The 20,050-nt window shown below is 44.0% G+C and overlaps 1 protein-coding gene across 4 annotated transcripts in view; it reads right to left on the minus strand.

Moving 5' to 3' along the window:
• Positions 1 to 20,050, minus strand: part of AKAP1 (A-kinase anchoring protein 1) — a 156,927-nt gene that overhangs the window by 135,759 nt on the left and 1,118 nt on the right. The window lies entirely within an intron of this gene.

Here is a 20,050-nt window from a genome sequence, read left to right on the forward strand (position 1 = left end):
TTCAATGTAGCACAGGATTATTTTTGTATAGTTTATTAGCATATCACCATCACTAGCCCATCAGTCACATTTGTGTATGCGCAGCACTATAATTATTTAACCTTTCAACGTCACACCGATTTGAGCGGTTCCATAGTGGCAAATAGGGTGCGACTTGTCATGCAACTTTGATCTGTCAAGTCGCATGACAAGTTGCACCCAGTTTGAATGGGTGCTTAACAGGTATGGGCAACTCTTAGACACATCTGTGCAATTATCATTGAACTAAAACATACACTAGGAGTTCCAATCATGTCTACTAGGAAGGTTTTCAATCTGCTTGACCTGGAGTCAGGAAAGGTTTAGTTTTTATATTTACAGGACTTTGTTAAAATGAAACTTCTAGTGAGAGAGGGACATTTTTATGAAGGTTATGGTCCCAACATACACTTATATTCGATAGTCCAATATAACCCTACTTGAAAAGTTTCCTCACGTTGTGATTGCTGCTTGTCATCTTACCAACACTCATTCTTAGCAGCTACTCCACTGCGCATTCCTTTGGTTTACTTTCGATTCTTAACATATCCTGTGGTATCTTGCTGCCTGCAGGCCTTGATTCTTGTACTGACTCCACCTTCTCTCAGCACTTAGTTCATAAGGCAAGCTCTATGAGATGTGTGACACAGCAGCGCCTACCCACAGGGCATAGTGAATATGTGCCACATAATTCAAGGTAGGTGTGTGTGTGTGTGTGTGTGTGGATCTTCACAAAGTAGGTTTACAAGCTTCAAGATAGTTCAGATTGTAGGCTAGAAATAATTGAAATACAATGTGACAATGTGAAAATGGACTAGAGATTAACTTACACACACACACGTAATTTGCCAGCCATCTTTGTAGAGACAGGGCCTTGCTTCCTTAAAGGAGTTGTAAAGTTAGACGGATTTGTATCTTAATGCATTAAGATAAAAAGCCTTCTGTGTGTAACCAACTGCACACAGGATGTAAGTATGACAAGACTTTATACAATCACTTTAATGCCAAAACCTCCGACTGGTGGAAAATATTCAGGAAGCACAGGAGAGATTTCAAAGCACAGAACAGTTTACTGGGTACAAATTCCTCTCTAGGAAGGAGAGCCATAAGTAACACCAGCAAATTTTACTCCAAATCTTAATAGCCCTCAGAGGCACAGTGCTTTACATGCTGCAGGTATGCAGCCAGGCTGTTGTAAACATAGAAGGAGCACTGCTAAATTTTAATATATATATATATATATATATATATATATATATATATACACACACACACACACATATATATATATATATTATATACATATATACACACACATACATACATACACACACACACACACACAATAACGTGGCAAGGGTTCTCTCTTTTTTTGAGTTACGGTCAACTTGGCCCTTCTTTTGTCATTATACAGGATTTATATAGCATCAACAGTTTGCTCAGCACTTTACAACATAAGGGCAGACAGTAATTCCAATACAGGAGGAATCAGAGGGCCCTGCTCATTAGAGCTTACAATCTAGTGTTCATATGATATCAGCAGTGCCACTCCTAAACTGTTAATCTGGCGTAAAGCCCTTCGCGTCTTGGAAGTACATTTCATGAAGGCTATATATTTCTGTTTAATATGCCAGTCAGTCGCACATGAATTGAAGTGCTTCGTCAAAACAGTGAGTTAATTGAGAGGTTAACAAGTTTGCACTGGCAGCTGGCAAACCTATTTCTGTTTGCTAAAGCCATCCAGTGCTACCCTCTTATCACAGGAGTGAAACCTTATGGTGTATACTTAAGTGGATCTACTATTCTGCCTCTGTATAGGAAGCATGAATTATACAGTGACTTGGAAGATAAGATGCTGAGAAAGAAGGACAGAAGCATACACAGTGTATTACTAGAGGCTACTGTATTTTCTCTGAAAGTAAACTTGTTACACTAGGAAATTAACCAAACTTAAAGTGGAGTTCCACCCAAAAGTGGATATTCCATTCATGTGCTTCCTCCCCCCTCCAGTGCCCCATATGGCATCTTTCAGGGGTGGGGGGGGTACCCTTTTTGACAGGTATCCTTCCCCACACCTCCATTCCTCTTCTCTTCCCCCGCCGCCGAGTCAATGAAAATGCGCAGCGCACTTCGCGCATGCGCAGTAGGGAAGCGGCTGTGAAGCTAAAAGGCTTCATTGCCCGTTTCCCTTAGAATGAATTGTGGCAGCAGCACCTGGCAGCCAATCCAAAAATCAGCTGGGGTGCCGACATCCCAGGCTCCCTGGACAGGTTAAGTGTCTATATATTAGAGCTGCACGATTAATCGTAAAAAAAAAAAAAAAAAAAAGCCCTGGCAAATGTTTAACATTGTTAAGGCTACTAGATAACTATAAAAACAATGCTTTTACAATGTATCTTTTCATTCTTTTAGATCAAAAGGAATGAACTTCCTTCTTAAAGATTAAGTGGTTGATTTACTAAAGGCAAATCTACTGTGCACTACAAGTACACTGCAAGTGCATTTGTAAGTACAGTTGCTGTAGATCTGAAATGAGGGGGAAGCTCTGCTGATTTCTATTATCCAATCAAGTGCAAGCAAAAATGCTATTTTCCTTGCATGTCCTCCTCAGATCTACAGCGACTGCACTTCTACGTGCACTTTTAGTGCACAGTGGATTTGTCTTTAGTAAATAACCCCCTAAGCCTGACACTTGTTGCTTAACAGTTCAGATCAGTATTTTTTGCTAGAAAATTACATCGAACCCCCATTACACTTTCTAGCAGAGACCCTAGAGAACAAAATGGAGATCTGTGCAAATAGTGTGACGATTGCAAAAAAGTCTTTCAAATGCAGTTTTTTTTTTTGGGGGGGGGGGGGGAATTGACTAACTAAATCTTGGAAAAAAAAAAAAAAAAAACAGTAAAGTAAGCCCAATTTTTTGGTAAAATATAAGATGTTACACTGAGAATTGTGATCTTATTTCTAAGCAAAAAAAAAAAAAAGGGATTTTTTTCTTACCGTAAAATCCACTTCTGAGTCCACCGGGCGTAGCTGCTGCTTTAAATCATAGACGGATGGGTAATAAGCCCCTCCCTCCACCTAGGAGTGACCAGGTAGAGCCAAAGGCTTTGACACACCCAGGGGGGTGGGGTCCCTGGGTTGTTCCCCTGGCCTCGCCGTTGCATCTTCAGTTTAGTTGCAAGCAGTGAATAACCACCAAAACCCAACTCTTCAGAGAAAAGAGGGGTGGGAGCTACGTCTGTCGGTGGACTCAGAGAAATGGATTTTACAAGTAAAAAAAAAAAAAAAAAAAAAAAAATCACATTCTCTCTTTCATCCACCGATGGACGTTGCTGCTGCTTTAAATCATAGACGCATGGGACATCCAAAAGCAGTAACCACTGAAGGGTGGGGAAAGGACAAACTTAAAAGAATGCAATTCCCACAGCTAACATAGCCAACTATACAACATGGAGCCCAACAAGCAATAACTGGGGCTCAATTGTAGCAAAACCATAAAAAGGTAAAGTAGACTGCCCCTTAAATGGCGGCCTGCAAAACCTTGCAGCCAAAGGAGGCATCCGAGGATGCCAACACATCCACTCTGTAAAACTTGAACGTATGTACAGACGACCAAGTGGCCGCCTTGCAAACCTGCATCACTGACGCCTGAGGGCGGAAAGCCCAAGAAGCACTCAACGCCCGCGTAGAGCGAGTCATGACAGGGAAAGGAGGAACCTTGCCCTTAAGAGAATACGCCTTCACCACCGTCTGTCTGATCCATCGAGAGATGTCGCAGCAGACGCAGCCTGAAGCTTACGGGGTCCATCCGTATTTACAAACGGAGTGCGAGTTACGAAAAGGACTCAGTCTCCAGAAACACCCGTATCGCCCAAACCACATCCAAGCAATGCAAAGCAATGTCCTTAGGATGTGAAGGTTTCGAACAGAGTGACAGAAGCACTATGTCTTCTTTTAGATGGAAGTCTGAAACCACCTTAGGAAGAAACAACGGATTAGGCCGTAACACTACCTTATCCCTGTGTATTACCAGACAAGGAGAGTGGCAAGATAGCGCTGCTAGGTCAGAAACCCTGTGCGCAGAGGTGATAGTCACCAAAAAGGCAACTTTGTGTGACAAGGCAAGCAAGGAAATGTGTATTATGTTCTCGAAAGGAGATTTCTGAAGAACCGATAGAACCAAAATTAAAAAAGGTCCCAAAGAGGTAACGGAGACCTCCTGGGGGGGAACCAAATTGCGAACCCCCTGAAGAAACATATGAATCAAAGGAGTGCGTAGCCAAAAGGGTGTTGGAAGTACACAGCCAAGGCCGAGATCGGACACTTAGTGCCCAATGCCAAACGTTGGTCAACCCCTTTCTGTAGAAAGGTCAGGATCCTGCTAATAGCAAAAAGGATCTAGGATGCAGCTTAAGCGATTCGCACCAAGCAATTTACCCTTTCCACGTACAATGATAAATCTTCCAAGAAGTGGACTTCCTAGCCTTGAGTAAGGTAGGGAATCACAGAATCGGACAGACCCCCGTCCTTTACACCTTGCTCTCAACAGCCAAGCCGTTAAAGCCAGGGACTGTAAAGCAGGATGGAAGATTAGACCCCGAGATAGATCTTCCCGCAGAGGAAGTGTCCACGGACCTGCGACCTTCAGCCGAACCACGTCGGCGTACCAGGATCTCCGGGGGCCAATCGGGAGCCACCAGAATTACCGGAATCCCCTCCAACTCGACCCTGCCTAGCAGGCGAGAGAAAAGTTTCAGCTGAGGAAATGCATAGGAAATGCATAAATTAGCCCTACTGGCTACAGGGAGCCACCAGGGTGTCTACTGCGTCAGCCAGAGGATCTCTAGACCAAGCCACAAACTTTGAAACCTTCCTGTATTATCTGGAGTCGAACAAGTCCACATCCGGAGTCCCCCACCGGAGACACAGCTGGTGGAACACTTGTGGATGCAGGGACCACTCTCCCTGATCCAGGGTTTGGAGACTCTGGTACAGCAGATAGGGCTGGGATGTGGTCCTCTGCCCAGAGCAGGATCTCTGCTACCTCCAGAGCCACCAGGGCACTCCTGGTGCCCCCTTGATTGACATATGCCATGGCAGTGACATTATCAGACTGGCCTCGGACAGAACACCCCTTGAGATTGTCCGTCCAGTGGAACAGGTTCAACTTGATTACTCTCAGTTCCAGAGCGTTCATCAGGAGCTTGGACTCTTCCAACATCCAGGTCCCTTGAATATTCAGGGTGCCCAGCCCCCCTCCAACCGGTCAGACAGGCATCTTTCGTCACCACCGTCAAGAATACTGGAAGGAAGGATTTCCCATGGAGAAGATTCAGAGAGCTGAGCCACCAATTCAGGGAGTCCTTGGATCTCTGACTCAAACGAATCAGACTGTTAAGGGATAGAGGATATTTGTCCCATTTGACAAGGATCTCCTGTTGCAAAAGTCTTGTGTAGGCCTGAGCATATGGTACGGCCTCGAAGGAGAACACCATCAGGCCCAGCACCTGCATAGATGACCTGAGAGAGACCAGGTCGCAAGCCAGCAGCGACAGAATCGCTTCCCTTAACTTCTGTAACTTCACAGGAGGTAGAAATACCTTTGCCGAAGCTGAATCTAGGATTATCCCTAGATACTCCAGTATAGTTGTTGGAACCAGGGCAGATTTCTGAAGGTCGAGATTCCAACCGATCTGCTTCAGAGTGTGAATGGTCACCTCCAAATCCCATTCCAATGGAACAGACGAGTCCACTCGGAGAAGATCGTCCAGGTACCCCAGAATTGCTATTCCTCTCAGTCGTAAAAGAGCCAGGATAGGGGCTAACACCTTGACGAAGACCCTGGGAGCAGAGGCAGTAACGCCACAAATTGAAAATGGTTCTTGCCCACCACGAAGCAGAGGATTTGTGGATGATCCCGGCAAACAGGGACATGGAGATAGGCATCCTTGATATCGAGCGAGGCCAGCAGGTCCCCCTGATGCAAGAACGCCACCACTGACCGTAGTGACTCCATGCAAAATTTCTGGACGCAGACAAAGCGGTTCAGAGTTTTGAGGTCCAAGATTGGACGCAATTTGCCCTCCTTGCGTGAAACGGTAAACAGGTTCGAATAGAACCCTCAAAAGCATTCCTGATGAGGAACTGGTACAATTACACCTTGTGACAGCATATCCAGAATCACTTCCTGCAGCCCCGCAAAGTGGTCTGGGGACAGCTGAAGATTGGGAGGGAAAAAAAAAAGTCTGTCTGGCGGACGGGAGCGAAACTATCTTGTACATGGACCGAATTACCTTGTGGACCCACCTGTGCAACAGTGAGGTCCAAGGATCCGGGAAGAAGCGGAGACGCCCCCCCCACCGTTGGTGGGGGCGCCCCTTCAAGCAGAAGAGGTCTGCTTGAAGGCGCTGGGGGCAGAGGATTTCAGCTTACCAGCACACTGTTGCCGGATCCTTTTCCGCCCAAAGTTTGTTTGGTTTTCTGCGACACTGTCACACAAAAAAAAAAAAGAAAAAAAATACGCTTCTGGGCTGTAAAGGAAGGATCTCGCTTACGCGAGTGAGGAAGGAGTGTGCCCTTTCCCCCAGTGACCGTCTTGATCAAGTCATCCAAGGAGGACCAAAAAAGGCGATCACCCTGAAAGGGAAGATCTGCCAAAAGCTTCTTAGAAGCCTGGTCGGCCGACCAGTACTTTAGCCAGATCACACGACTGATGAGCACACTTACCACTGACGCTGTGGCCGCGAGCGGAAGAAAATCCAGGTTAGCATCACAAACAAATTCCAGGGTCTGCGATAATTGGTCAGCGAGTTCCAGGGCAGATGATGGTAACGGGGTTACTGTCAGTGCCTCTCTCAGAGCCTTTACCCATTCAAACATAGTCTGAGAGACTAGAATGGTAGTCAGGGCAGGCCTGAGAATAGATCTCACTACCGTATTCAGATGTCAGGATAAGACCTCAACACGTCTGTCAACCGGATCAAGGAGAGAGGAGGATTCTGTCACCGTTTATTTGCGTAAGATCTCGTCCTCAAACGGGTAGCGTCTAGCCAAACGTTTGGGAATTACAAGCATGTGATTAGGTCGCCGCCATTGTTCTTCCACTAAGGCGGACAAGACTTCGGGACAAGGGAAAACCTTGGCAGATTTCTTTGCCCTGAGGGATCCAAAGGAAACCAAGGCTTCTTGCGATTTAGAAATCGCATCCGTGATTTTTAGGGTGTCCCTCACTGAGGATATCAAAGCATCTACCAGCGCCTTTTCCTGTGCCAAGGTGGGTGTGGAAACATCCTCTTACGTGTCAGAAAAGTCTGAATGCGGGGACGCATCCTCCAAAAGGGGGTCTGCTTTACCGACGACCACATCGGCCTCAGAATTTGAGGTCTGAGATGAGACAGACTAAGGGTTTCTTAGTAAATACTGCCTCAATAACATTGTCCATTTTTTGCATCACAGACAATAAAGTCACATCAAGAGCCTCAGAAGCGGGCCCCAACCATACATTTAGGCCTGCTTCGGCCATTGCTCCTGAAAACAGTAAGAGGAGTAAGAGGGAGCAATCCGCGCCCAAGGCCTGATGGAGGAGGACCTCCGAAACGACGTTGCGGCCCGCCCTCCACGCTCTGTCTAGTCCTCCATTCAGGGAGCCCACGCTATCTGCAGCATCGGCCAGTACCTGGAACTGCTCATCACTACACAGCGCAGGACTGCTATCTGGGCTTCTCGATTTGTCCATTTCCTACTGGTTATCTGCGGGAACTGCCGATCCACATCATAGTGGTTGTCCTCTGGATTATCTGTTTTTAACATGCAAGTTTCTACAATAAATTGTCATTTGTTTATTCTTATTTGTGACCTGGCGCCCTTGTTCTCTTTCTGCTGTATGCTTGGAGGGATTTCCTACCTCTTGAGGAGCTGCCTGTCTAACATACATCCCAAGGACCCCGATTTGGACTTTATGACCCCCTCACCAGAAGGACCTGTCACCATCGTGATCATCACATGATTGAAGGACTTCCTTTACAGATGAGGTTCATGTATTTACACCATTGCCCTGTTTGCATCCCATTTTGTTTTATTATTTAATTTGACTGCACTATCAATGCGGTTTGCTTCATTGTGGAACAGTGAGCGGTGACTCACTGATTTAGGTCAGTATTTTTGTTTACTCGAGGGTCCTACTCACCTATGGAGGAGCCCATGCTTGCCCCAGGCCCGCTAGCCAGATGGGGGGACTGTACTTACCAGACCACGCATCCTGACCGAATGCCTCTGCACCACAGTGAGGGTGCTGTCGGCCAAGGGGCACGCTGCGACGCTGGCATGCCAGGTGTGCGAGTCCCAGCAAGGTGTTTGCTCAATCGTCCAATTTCCGAGAACTCCTTCCAGTGGGGAGGGCGTTGCTAGCTCTCAAGCCAACAATTCAAGCAGGCGAGAGATTTTTATTTTTTTATTTTTACAGATTACGCCACAGTTGTATGCTTTAACAAACAAGGGGGCACCCACTCGAACAATCTATTCCTAACCCAGCAAATCCCGAGCTGGGCAAAAAGCCATATTGCCTCAACCAGGGCTGGCCACATCAGTGGCACACCAAATATTCTAGCTCACTTTTTGAGCTGGGTGAAAGTCGGTACAGCAATTGGGATCTGAACAACTTTCAGAGTTGGCAAGATAACCACACGGGCCCTGATGGCTCTCTATGCAAAAAATTGGAGACACAAACACACATTTGGGGAAGTGTTGGCAGAGAATACAGCCGCTGGAACAATTTGAGCGGGTTCTCCATCAATAGGGGTGTCCTCACTATTCATCTTAGGGAGCCCACAGGCTGTAATTCTTGTGAGGGATGCTGTTATGAGCACCGACCCCGAATGAATGTGCTGCTACTAAGGCAGAGCTTCCTGCTACTGCAAGGAGCTGACGATTCCTAGCAGCAGCTTTCTGGTTGTGCATCTTCACTGGCCGACGGGGAAAAAGTAATCCCGCGTCCGGAAGCATGTTTGGCCTCTTTGGGTTCTGGCACCATCTTGCCGCATCACCAGACGCCATTTTGGTACACCAAAAGCAGAGAGAAAGTGGAGACACCGCATGCTCTCCCCTCCTGGCTCACCACAGGAAACATACTTTAGGGGCCCGAAGAGAACCAGGATATGGAAGTTGCTTTCTTAAGTCAATAAGGTAAGTGCCACCACACAAGGGAAACCCCTTTTAGGTAAAAGGAGAAAATACAGCAGACTACAGCCTGAGTATTAACAACCATAAAAAAAAAAGGAGGGGGTCCGCTAACCAGTTACTAGACCCAAGAAAATAAACATTTCAGTGTGTACTCCCGGAGGTCTGGAAACAAAACAAACTGAGGGCCTTTTAAATTGTGTTCGATTTGTGTTTCCTGTAGAAAGCGGAGCCAAATCATCTCTCCAAGTAGCTGTCCTAGAAGATGAAAAAGGGGGAAAAAAAGGGGGGGGGGGGAATTAATTTCCTCAGATCCTCCCTGCTGCACTATTGTATTCTGAGAAGAGGTAGAATCCCCCGCTGTCAGAATACACAACAGATCAGTGTTGCAGCCACTGATTGTGTGGCTTTTATCCAAAGGAGTAGTTGAACTGAAGGCAATTGGTAGATTAACTTCTGTTTAACTGCAGGGGCCACACATATACTGAAACTCGGCCAGTCCCATGCTCAACAGGCTCACCTTCAATCCATCTCTGGCCACCTTGAAAGCTGTGGAACCTAAGGGTAATCCTCTGCATTTTGTAAAAAGGCTGTTTGATCTTGTATGCACAGATCCTCCCCTTCTGCCACCAACTCCAGACCGGCTGCACATGCTCAGTTTGGTGTGTATTGCTGGAGAGTTTCTTCCTTGGGATAGTGCATGTGATAGCAAAGGGCCAATTATCACTGTCCAGACAGATGGTCAGGGGTGCTGGATCCTAATAGGACAGTTCAGTGCAGTATGAAAAACACCTACTACAAGCTTTACTAGGAACTGATAAAAGTCACAAGGCTATATACTGCCTTTTCTGTTAAATGTTGATTTCTGTATATGTACAGCAATAGCTAAATTTAAGCAAATAAAATCAGATCTGTTTTGTTGCACAGCTAAATAAAACTTTTCTTTATGGTCCTGGATCCAGCAAAAGGTAACATTTAAAAAGGAATTGCTACTATTTCTGCCTTACTGGCATCTTTTTTCATATGTGACCATTTTCCCTACTGCCAGGAAACTGGAAAACTTGGACGAGATGCAGAAATGCTTTATTTAGACTAGAGGGTCTAAAGACCCTGCAGGTGTTAAAACCTTAATTACATTTGGAGCTACAATGACTTTTCTAATGCAATGCACCACAGGCTAAAAGACTACCTAAAACAAAAAACAGTTTGAAAGTTTAGACAGCATTCATGCAGATAAATAGCTGTACAGTTATTCAAAGTACAGTGGTAGAAATGTAACTGGTTGGCTTTTGGGACAGTAGACTTGCTGTCATACTGTTTTAACATACTTGAAGGTAGAACACACCATCAAGGGAGTGTAACAAGTTTAAAGGAGCAACTTCAGCTCTGAAATACTCTAGTCTTACCCCCACTCTTCAGCACAGCCATCTTTGTGTGCCCCATGTGTGCAGAACTTGTGGCACAAATGCACTTATGGGAGATTCCTACATATGTGCTGCCGGTTTCTGGCATCTGCATTGGGCATTGTGTGTACATGGGTGGAAATACCCAGCACGTGGGCAGGTATGCTGAGAAGTCCCCTCCAGTTCCAATACTGGCAGGAAGCAGTGTCATATGTGCACATGTGGTGATTCTCACAGCGGGCATGCACCCCAAGGCCACGCACTGCCATTTCAGTGTGTACTCCAGACCTCCAAGGAGGCAGCAGGAGGTGCCTACACAAAGAAGGCTAGGCTGCAGCATGAAGAAAGATCAAATCCTTTTCAGAAGGGAACAATCTCCAATCATTGAAGAGGAGGGGGGGGGGGGGGACATTCAATGGACGGCGGTCTGCTTGACCTTATTGATCTACACAAAGTACATGCATTAAATCCAAGACACAACCTTGAGAATTAAGGCTGGCCATACACGAGTTGAATTTCGAAAGAATTTTCTTTCTAAAATCTTATCAAAGAATTTTAGTTTGAATTTCACACCATTAGTGGGCCGCAGCAACGGCCGATTTTCGTACGGTCATAGAATAAGTGATCAGGCATGTTGGGAAATTTTTTGAAAAACGAACGATTTTCTAATCAATGATGGGAGAATCGTGCGAGAAATACAAATCAAAAAAAAAAAAAATGTGCATGATTGCAAGAAAAGAAAAAAAAAAAAAAAAAAAAAAAAAAAGATACCCAGCCACGAAAATTCAGTCGAATTTCAAAATCAATAGTGGCACCATCGAATCACAAAACGCACTAAATTTTTGATTTGCGTAAGAATGTTCTTTCAAAATTCGACACATGTATGGCCAGCCTAAGAAGTCATTGCTATAATGGTGGTCACGAGTCAGAGGCATGGAGTTTTCCTGTGCACCACTAGGCCTAAAAGGATATATAGAACCAAATGGAACACTCAGGAAGACTTGGTTCCTTTACTGTTACGGCGAGTAAATAGATACCAAACATGTCATGCTTTAAAATTGCACAAGCCCGTACAACGGCAACAAAGGACTAAACTTTACTATCTACTAGAGCTTGCACGCTGGGAGATACACGTTTTACAATGTATCATTTTGTTCTTTTATATCAAAAGAAAAAAGTCATTCTGTAAATAAAGGCAGTTTAACCACTAAGAATCCATTCAGACTAGCGCGACTTATCAGGCGAATTGGTCGCCTGAAAAGTCGCGGTCGGACGCTCGCCATTTAGTACAGGACCCGTTCTAATAGGAGCGACACAAGTCGCTCCGACTTAGAAAAAGGGTCCTGTACTACTTTGGGGCGACCTGGAGGCGACTTGCATTGACTTCAATTATATGAAGTCCGTGCAAGTCGCGCCGAAGTCGTGCAGGTCGCCCCACAAAGTCGTGTCGCGCCAGTCTGAATGGGCTGTGAGACCAAGCCTTTTTCTGACATTTGTTGCTCACAAGTTAAAATCAATATTTTTTGCTCGAAAATTACTTAGAACCCCCAAACATAATATATACACGCACACTTTTTTTTAGCAGAGACACTAGGACTCTAGAGAATAAACTGGCGACCATTGCAATATTTTAGGTCACACTGTATTTGCGCAGCAGTCTTTCAAACACAATTTTTTGAAAAAAAAAAAAAGATAAAGTTATAACAAAAAATTGGGCTAATGTATAAGATGGTATGCGGAGAATCATGGGAGAATCGTGATCTTTATTCCAAGCAAAAAAAAAAAATTGCGATTCTCATTTTATCCAGAATTGTTTAGCTCTACTGTCCATAGGCAAAACTGCATTTACAGGTTACCACTTTAGATTTACAGAAAGGGTCGGGTGCTAGAATTACTGCCCATGATGATGTTCACAGCGATACCTTACACATGTAGGACAATCGCCGTCTGCATGTATGTGGGACCAACACATGTGTTTGCCTTTGTGCATGAGCAGGGCACTTTTTTTTTTTCATTATTTTATTTTTACACTGTTGCTCTACTTTTTTGCTCTTATTGCTGTCACAAGTAAAGTAAACATCCTTATGACAGCAATAGGTATGTGACAGGTACTCTTCATGGAGCAATCTGGAGGACCCCAAATCCCACTATTGAAAAAATAGCACCGATTCTTTCCAAATAAACCGGAAGCGATGTCATCACTTTCAGGTTACCATCACGAACAGCTGATAAAAGCCAAACTCTGCTTTGCTTGGCTGTATGACCAGCCGTTGAATGCACCAGTGGACAGGAAGCAGGTAAGCACTAAGCCTGAGGTCCTGCACAGTCTTGGCTGCAGAACTGCTTTCCTCACTTCCTACTTTAATAAGAGACACAGAGCAGAGGGAGCCTATCAGTCAAACTCCTGTGACAATAAAGGGGGGGGGGCATTGCGTACCAGTGCTGTATATGCCTATAGGTGCCCCCTTAACACCTAGAGGCAGGAGGGGTGGACAGTGCCAACGGGGGACTGAAAGGAAATAAGGGACCACTCTGTGCAATAACGTTGCACAGAGCAGGTAACTTTTTTTTTTTAATTGTAATATCACTTTAAAGGGCAGTTGCTACAGCAAGATTTTTAAAGACATTTGAAAAGGATTTCAGCCAGATCAAGCAGCTTTCTCAGGCCTTGACAGTATACTTTACCTCCTGTCTGGGAATGTTACATCAATAAAAGTAATACAGTACTGTGCAAAAGTTTTAGGCAAGTGTGGAGGAAAAAAAAAAAAAAAAAAATCTGTAAATTAACCACTTGCCATTTTTGTCACACGGTATATGTGTGCAGTTTTGCAAATGCAATTTTTTTTTTTTAAATACACTTTAAGAGTTGTAAAAGCATTTTTTTAATCTTAATGCATTCTATGTATTTTTTGTGTAGCAGCCTCCCCAGCACCCCCTCATACTTACACGGAATGTAAACATCCTTTGTGTATAAAATAATTGTATAGAATCCCTTGTATAATCGAAAGAAGCATGACCGGTCATCTTTAGGAAGAGATCTGGGGTTAAAACTCCAAATCTCTTTACCTTTAAAAGCATAAAAAAAAAAAAAAAAAAAAAAAAAAAAAGTTTCTTACAGCCTGGACTGGAAGTAAAGTTATTACGTCGCTCCGGTCCTCCAAGGCCATAGATCACAGTGTTAAATCTTTGATCGCCTATGGGAGCACCCAACCGCACTGCGAGACCGGCGGAAACAGTAAGCCCAAGAAACACATCCCCTCCTGCCACCGTTCCAGCAGCTCATGAGTTGCTTGGACTGGTTTTGAGAAAGCCAGTCGCCTGCAGAGAAAAAAAAACCCAAGGTTATCTTGTTCTCTTTAGCCATATAACCCCAGTAAGTCACTTGCAAACTGCAACACATACATACAAAAGTTTGGGGTCCCTTATAAATGTCCTAATTTTTAAAAGAAAAGTACTGTTTTTTTTCCAATGAAGATAACTATAATCAGAAATACAGTCTAGACACTGTTAATATGGTAAATGACTATTCTAGCTGGAAACGGCTGATTTTTAATGGAATATCTACATAGGTATACAGAGGCCCATTTCCAGCAACCATCACTCCTGTGTTCTAATGGTACATTGTGTTAGCCAATTGTGTAAAAAGGCGAAGTGAGGATTACAAAACCCTGGTGCAATTATGTTAGCACAGCTGAAAACTTGTGCCGATTAGAGAAACTATAAAACTGGCCTTCCTTGGAGCCAGTTGAGTATCTGGAGCATCGGCATTTGTGGGTTCAATTATACTCTCATAATGGCCAGAAAAAGAACTTTCTTCTGAAACTTGACAGTATTCCTGTTCTGCGAAATGAAGGCTATTCCATGTGAGAAATTGGCAAGGCACTGAAGATTTCCTACAACGGTGTGTACTATTCCCTTTAGAGAACAGCACAAATGGGCTCTAACCAGAATAGAAAGAAATGGGAGGCCCCGGTGCACAAATAAGCAAGAGGAAAAGTACATTTGAGTGTCTACTTTAAGAAATAGACACCTCACAGGTCCTCAACTGGCAGCTTCATTAAATACCTGCAAAATGCCAGTCTCAACGTCCACAGTGAAGAGGCGACTCCAGGATGCTGGCCTTCTAGGCAGAGTGGCAAAGAAAAAGCCATATTTGAGACTGGCCAATAAAAGGAAAAGATTAAGATGGAAAAAAAAAACACACACACACACACACACACACACACACACACACACACACACACACACACACACACACACACCTTGGCCAGAGGAAGATTGGAAAAAAAGTTTTATGGACAGAGACAGACGATTCTAAGTTTGGATCACACAGAAGAACATTTGTGAGACACAGAACAAGTGAACAGATGCTGGAGGAGTGCCTGATGCCATCTGTCAAGCATGGTGGAGGTAATGTGATGGTCTGAGGCTGCTTTAGTGCTGGTAAAGTGGGAGATTTGTACAAGGTAAAAGGGATTTTGAATAAGAAAGGCTATCACTCCCATTATGCAGCGCCATGCCATACCCTACGGACGCGGCTTGATTGGAGCCAATTTCCTCCTACAACAGGACAATGACACAAAGCACACCTCCAAACTATGCAAGAACTATTTAGGGAAGAAGCAGTCAGCTGGTATTCTGTCTGTAATGGAGTGGCCAGCGCAGTCACCAGATTTCAACCCTATTGAGCTGTTGAGAGAGCAGCTTGACCGTATGGTACGTGAGAAGTGCCCATCAAGCCAATCCAACTTGTGGGAGGTGCTTCAGGAAGCACGAGGTGAAAATTCTTTAAATTACCTCAACAAATTGACAGCTAGAATGCCGAAAGTGTGCAAGGCTGTAATTGCTGCAAATGGAGAATTCTTTGATGAAAGCAGTTTGAAGGACAATATTATTTCAAAATAAAAATAATTTTTTTCTAACTTTGTCAATGTCGTGACTATATTTTCTATTCATTTTGCAGCTCATTTGGAAAACATGAAATTGTCTGGGTGTCCCCAAACTTTGAACAGTAATAAAAAAATTATATATATATATATATATATATATATATATATATATATATATATATATATATACACACACACACACACACACACACACACACACACATATATACACACATATACATAGGCATGTTTTGAATTACCCATAGATATTCTGTGGACGTAGGCTGCCTCAAACCCTTCTATCTTTTCATGTAATCCCAGACAGACTGGCTAATGTGGAGATCAGGGCTCTGTGAGGGCCAAACCATCACTTCCAGGACTCCTTTATGCTGGAGATAGTCAAAAGTTCCTAGTGACATTGACTGTTTGGGGTTGCTGTCCTGCGGCAGAATAAATTTGGGGCCAATCACACGCCTGCCTGTAATGGGTAAGTATAAGTATCTGTCTGTATTTCTTAGCAACTGTACCTAGAAGAAGAATTGCTGCCGGTTTGAACTAAAAGTAGTCACACCAAATATTGATTTAACAAAAGATTTTTCTTCTGTTCGTTGACATGCATTTTGTAAATTGATAAAAAAAAAAACAAAAATGACATGCTTTTAAAAAGACATTCTTACTTTACGGCATTTCTTTACACCTGCCTAAAAATTTCACAGTACAACTCATATTGGTTATTGTAGCCATACATGGCCTCAGGGCCAGTTCGCACAATGTGTAGTTACCCGTTTTTCTTCACGGATAAAAGCAGGTAACCGCAATGGCACACAGAAAACAATTTTGCGTCATGTTCTCACGGGAACAGCGTATCTAGGTGTTACAGAGCTGTATATTATGAAATATTTGCATAATGCTGCATTGCTCTAGATGGCCCTTCACGTCACCACACTGCTATGCAGTGACATGAAGTGTCACTTTGTACAGTGCAAACACCACAAAAAGAAAAAAAAAAAAAAAAACACATTATCCCAAGTGAAGTTCAATGTGTGGACAGCAGCCTTTTGGGGTTGCAAGCTAATGTGAACGGGCACTCAGTCCTTTATGGCCCTCAGCTGCTTTAGCGATCTACACTGAATGAGGCCCCAGCTGTTCAAGTTTGTAACAGCCTTACTTTCTTACATATTTTATGGCCGTTTCTCTGGGATACAATGTTATAGTTGTTACTTTAAAAGGCATATTTCACCTTTACCACAAAAAAAAAACTGCATATGTAGATAAGAGTAAGCTGTGCAGGTTTGACCAAAGTTGAATAATGCTCCAGCTAAAGGTGTAGGCCATTCACTTACCTAATGAAGCCTGACTGGAAAACTTGCAGGATGTTGCCAAGAAAGGCCCAGCTATAACTGTCCACAATCACAGGATTGAGCCCTTTCTCTGATTCAAACCCCCTCACATGTCCTCTCTCCCCCTAATGCATAAGCTCTGGGCTCAAGGTTTGAGAGCTTGCTCCTGTGATGGTAGAGGTGAACAGTAAAGGCCCATACACACGTGCAGATTGTCGGCCGAAAAGATTCGGCCGACGACCGATCGGCCGATTTTCGGCTTGTTAGTATGATGCTTCCGACAGCCGACAGCGCACTTTCGGCCGAACAGAATCTGTCGTGCGAGCATTAAAATTTTTGTAGGCCGACACCAGAACGGCCGATTGTTCGCCAGTCAGTACAGAATTCGGCCGACAGACAGCAGATTTGCAAGATTGGGCATGCTCAGAAAAGAAAAAAAACACAGAGAAAGTTAACCATCACATGACATCACTTCTGCAGTCGGCAGACAAAATTCGTGTGCAGTCTTTTGCACTTTTCAGCAGACATGACAGCCCGGGGACAAAAGACGGCCGATCGGTCGGCCGACGATCGGTACGTGTGTACGGGGCTTTACAGCTAGGAGTCTCTTAGCTTCCTGACGTACATAAATGGCCTACACCTATAGCAAGAGCATTATTCACATTTTGTCAAAGCTGCAGTTTTTTTAACTACAGACGTTAATGTTAGTTTCGAACATGCTATTATCCTTTCTGGAAGCAAGCACATCTCTCAAAGGCAATGCAGCCACAAAAATTTATTCCACTCAATTTAGCCAACTTATTTGCATCTTACATGCCCATCTGAACCGACTGCGAGCAGGAACTTGGAAAACAAAAAAACCCACACATAAATAAGGAGTAAAAACTGTGTTTTACAAAAAAAAACAAAAACACACACACGCACACACAGTTTACAATCCGTATGGCTAAAGCAAGGCACGTCTCAATCTGGAGATTATGTGCAACTCACAATGACCAAACATGAAGGAAGTGAGAGGTCATGCAAATGTACAATATATGTAAAGTGCTGCATAACTGACAGTGTTATAAATATATTAACACCTTTGATGGCCAATTGGAATTGGCAGGATGAAACAACTTGTCTGTATCATGCAGTCGCTAGACAACTGCTTTAAGCCACTGTTCACACAGGTGGGACGCATGACAAGTCGCACCCTATTGTCAGCAATGACCATGTTCAAATAGGTACGATGCCAACTTTGCAGTGTCGCATTGAAAAAGTAGTTCCTGCACTACTTGCATAGACAACTGTGCATGAAGCCGCACAGATGTCTTCCATGTCCCACCTGAAGTCACACTGACATGCGGCTTTAAAATTGTGCCATTTCAGATGAAGTAGCACAATTTCAAAACCACATTCAATGTGAACCCAATTACATTTACACTGATGGATTAAAATTGTTGGAAAACACAGATCACATTTTTAACCTGTTAAACTTTAATGTAACGCATATGTTTTACATGCAATTTCATCCCTGGTCACCTAGGAATAAAAAAGACACTGACATGACTCACAATTTGCACCAAAATATTTAAAAAAAAAAAAAGAAAAAAAAAAAAAAAAACACGGTGCGTTTCCGCTGACTATAATGTAAAGTGTGTTTTGAAACAATTTTCAAACGAGGCACTAAGGGCTCTTTCACACGGCCGCTCCGTATGTCCGCAAATCATCCTATTTTTTTGCGGATGATTTGCGGACATAATGCAAGTCTATGGCATTGCGGATGTCAGCGGAATACCATCCGCTGACATCCGATTTTCCTCCTTTCAGTTCTGTTCCGTTTTTTGGAACGGAATAGAACCCTATTTTTCCTCCGTTCGAAAAACAAAAAGGAAGGAAAATCGGATGTCAGCGGTGTAATCCGCAATGCCCATAGACTAACATTATGTCCGCATATCATCCGCAAACGGATGAGATCATATGCGGACATACGGAGCGGATGACAAATGTCATCCGCTCCGTGAAAAAAAAAAAAAAAAAAAAGTCCTGCAGCGGAGCTCTCACACGGAGCGGCCGTGTGAAAGAGCCCTTAAGCTGCAGCAAGCGGAACTTTTCAGAAACTGGGCACACAGACATGAACTGTAAGATATGGATTTAAAGGTGACCCCCCCAAATGTGCTTTTGAGGCGCTAGGAATGTGTGTTTTAGTACAGCAAAATTGCACTAGTGTGAACAGGGCCTTAAACTGGCCATACATTTTAGAGTTTTTGCTCAATTTCCTTTATCTTTACCTTCACCTATGTAGTGCAAGGGTCTGCTGGATTGCATACAAAGTGCAAGCGTTTATGGTTTAGCTCATACATGGTTTTGGTAATTCTAAAAAGGAAAGCTGTATAGTGTAGCCAGCCTAAGGCCCCTTTCACACTTGGGACTCTGTTTTTCTCAGCAAGGGATAGATCCACCAATCCCCCGCTGAGCAGGCGGATGGCAGCTCTGTCTCCACGCTGTGTGGAGACAGCTGTCAGGTCCCTGCTATTCTCTATGGGGGAATCGGATGAGAACGGACCGCCCGTCCATTCTCATTTGATCCGGCAGAAGGATTGAAAATAGGGTTTCCATCCGTCCAGACACAGCTGTCAGAGCCCCATACATCTCTATGGGGGAATAGGATGGGAACAGACTGTCAGTCCGTTGTCATCTGATCCCATCTGCTGAATGGCTGGAAAATAGGGTTTCCATCGGTCCAGATTTGACGGAACGGATGTCAGCGGACATGTCTCATGTTCAAATCCGCCTGAAAAACTGACAGGAGGATCTGAACGGTCCGCAAGTGTGAAAGGGGCCTAAGTGTCAAAATTCAGCTACAACAAAGTCACCAAATTTGGAGAAAATTCAAAGCCATGCCAGTTGGTCAGACCTTTAGGAAGTATATACAGTAAGTCCCCTACTTCCGAACAAGTTCTGTGAGCTTGTTCGTAAGTCCAGCGCTTGCAGACAAAGGCTGTGAGTGCTGAATATAGTGTGTTCTGACTGGGACACAAGGGAACAGCATTGGAGATCGCTGTACCAACATTGCTTGTGTTGGTATGGAGATCACTTTTTTTTGTTCAGCCCGCTGGAGTTGAACGACAAAAAACTGTGTACCCAGCATTTCAGAAATGGCCATGTTCGTAAGTAGAATGTTCGCATGTAGGGGGGGATTTACTTTACACAAAAAGTTATTTATAACTAAGAAGGTATA

This window comes from Pelophylax lessonae (genome assembly GCF_965119305.1).
Source record: "Pelophylax lessonae genome assembly, chromosome: 2".
Lineage (NCBI taxonomy): Eukaryota > Metazoa > Chordata > Amphibia > Anura > Ranidae > Pelophylax > Pelophylax lessonae.